Raw genomic sequence first — 3,249 nt, forward strand, 5'->3', positions numbered from 1 at the left:
GGCAGGCATAATTCAGTTTGGTGTTGTTGAGGCCATCGTCCACTGTAGCCCTCAATGGGACACATATGTGGCAGGGCATGTGTTGAAGGTTACAGCAAATATTATGGTAGTCATTCTGCATGGGTCTGCAATCAGGAAGTTGATCAAACTCAGAAAATGCAGGTTGTAAAGTTCCCTGAGCTACTGTACCATGCAACTTTTATTACCTGCACATCCAACCTTTTATTGCCTTCCTTACAAAACCTTTAAGATGGTACATAGTCTAGGTTATATGCCCTCCTGCCTGGACTTATAGGAGAACTCATGCCTTTTGTGAGTTAATTTTTAAAATTCCTACCACTACACAATATGTTCATGTAACAAATAAGCATATGTACACATTGAATATAAAATAAAAATAAAAATATGCACGGTAATACAACCTTTGGCCTCAGAAGCCCCAATCATTTTGTAAGCCAGAATCTACAGACTTTGTAACTGGGTAACTTGAAATAATGAGGTACAGTTTCAATTTTGGCAGAGAATATTGAAAAATCAAGTCATTAATGTTTGTGGAGTACATTAGAAATATTTACTATATAATTTAGAATAAAAATCTAATAAAATAACTTTTAAGGCCTGTATATTTGAAGTCTAAAGTAAATATTATTTATATCAGATCTGAAAATCAAGAGCTATCTACCTACATTATCTTCTCCATTTTTGTGAAGAAAGACTGATATCATTTATCTACCTTCCTGAAGAGTCAAATTAGTTAAATGATAATAAAAGTACCTAACCTCACAGGTAACAGATGTTGTTGTGTCCCTTGGGATAAGCCTAGTATCAATTTAGAAACCTCAGCACACCTGACCCGATACACATTGTCTTTTGTAAAGCTATATATCTACTATTTGATTTCAAAACATAGCCATACTTCTTTGGGACAAATTATTTTCTTGATGTTATGGGCAAATTGTCTTTATTAATTATAGACTCATTGGGTTTTACATGTGGAATAAATGATAAAAATTACCAGGTCCGATTTCATACTCCAGGCTGGAAAACCTTATGTCTTTATCAAAATCAATGGAGAGCCTGTCTTTGTTAAAACTTTTCCAGTGTCAACTTTTTTCCACCTTGCACAGAAACCTAGCTTCCATGTAGAGGGACTTCTAGTTAGTTGGTACTTTTTCATTAACTTGATAAAGTGCATTCCACATAGACTTATACAAGATAGAGTATTTCCTCATTAAAAGTTTACCTATCTCTGGAAATGCCAAGATTTATGTACCAAAAGCTCCATTTAACAGTAATTTATGAGGACAAATTGGTACATAAGTTATCAAGAAGTTGTTGTGAATTATTATTGAGAAAATTTGTGATGATCATGTGAACTTTATTTTGATAAAACATGTTAATATAAAGAAATGTGGGCATAGTTTTCCAAGGTGATTACAACTGAGAATAGGATCAAATTTATTATAAAAGTCTGTAGTTTAGAATACACAGCCATGCATTGCTTAAAGACAGAGGTATGATCTGAGAAATGAGTAATTAGGTGTTTTCATTGTGGAAACATCATAGAGTATACTTACACAAACCTTGAGGCGATATCGTATAGACTATTTCTCTTATGCTACAAACCTATACAGTATGCTATTCTTTTGAATACTGTAGGTAATCATCACACAATGGCAAGTATTTATGTCTTATATTTTTACATGAATAAGGTTCAATAAAAGTATGATTTTTTAACTACATGTGATCTCTCTCATATATGTAACCATTGTTTACTGAAATGTCTTTATATGGCTACATGAATATATTCATTTATTCTGGAAATTGTATAAAATTGTGTTAAACATTACTCTAGACTTCATGTTGAAAAAGGATAATTAAATTTTAATTTTTTAATTAGTCAATAAGCCTTCTGAAAAGTAATTACTTGCCAAATTCTCAATAAAATTGGGCATTAAAAGTTCTCTCTAATGTATCATATTACTGAATATCTTTATATGATTGAAAATTACATACAAGCCAATAACTATATATAAATATTCAGAAATCTGATATTTATAGTCCAAGTATTCATGAAGAAATTGAGAGAGTTAATATTCAAACAACTAGCTACATTTTACTTTAGCCAAATACCAATAAAATAAGTGGTTTAAAGAAAAGTATGAATTATTTTAGGCCGTTAAAATATTGCTTAATGAGATAGATGAGCTGAGCATGAAAGGATGAATATAATATCTTATCAAATGTAAGAATCTGGCTAAAATCTTTTTTAACATTATAAAACATACTTTGCCAAATGAGAAATATTTTCAGTCCTTGACAAAACATAAGTAAATTGAAAATATGGCTGCTTTATCAGAAAGAAATGTATGCTCATTTTTAGAACACAGGTGTATTCAAAAAAGATAAATAATAAATTATTCTGACTATATTTCCAATTTTTATTTTCATCCAATTAGCATAAGCATTTTTCTGAGGATGTGGGTAATACCAAAAGAATCAATAAGCAACTAAAGGGGAAATTCTGAAATAATCTCCAGAAGATGATGACTCATAAGCATCTTTCTTCTCTTTCAATCTAACTGTAAATCAGTCAGCAGTCCTGAGGCAAGCAATTTCTGGGTCTTGTGGGCAACTGATTAGGAAGGAGAGGTTTAGTTCTAGGAAATCCAGTAAAATAAAAGTGATTCAAGGCTCTTGTGGTCAGCGTCCAGTGCAGGTACTAGACACCATCATGAAAGGACTTTAGTGTAAAGACAAGTATATTATGTCACCATATCTAACTCTACCTTCATCTCTATTTCTATCCCTATCTCTATCTCTATATCTTTGTCTTCTCTGGAAAAAGCCAGGTCTACAGAAGTATAAGAACCACATTAATCCTGTGTGTATTTGCCTGATCTATCTGGTCTCCAAGGAGCCAAAACGACCTAACTCCTTTTCATGATATTAGGAAAACTGAGAACATAGACACATTGATGGGGACCTTCATCCCACTTGGCCAGTCCTCTTTATTTTGTCTTGCACATCTTGCAGAACTGCCGTGACTCAAGACATTTTAACCCATAAGCAAATAAGGAAAAGTGACACCATATTTGAGGATTCTTGTAGCCAAATATAAATAATTCAAGAATTTTTTTTTTAAAAAGACTGTATGAACTTCAAGATAGGAATGCAATTTCTAACAAAGGAAAGAATCAGAGAAGGACAGTATTTTTTTTCATTTACAACATCAGAAACTAAAAGGTG

Source organism: Carlito syrichta, unplaced genomic scaffold (assembly GCF_000164805.1).
Source record: "Carlito syrichta isolate Samal-C Ts95f unplaced genomic scaffold, Tarsius_syrichta-2.0.1 Scaffold218745, whole genome shotgun sequence".
NCBI lineage: Eukaryota > Metazoa > Chordata > Mammalia > Primates > Tarsiidae > Carlito > Carlito syrichta.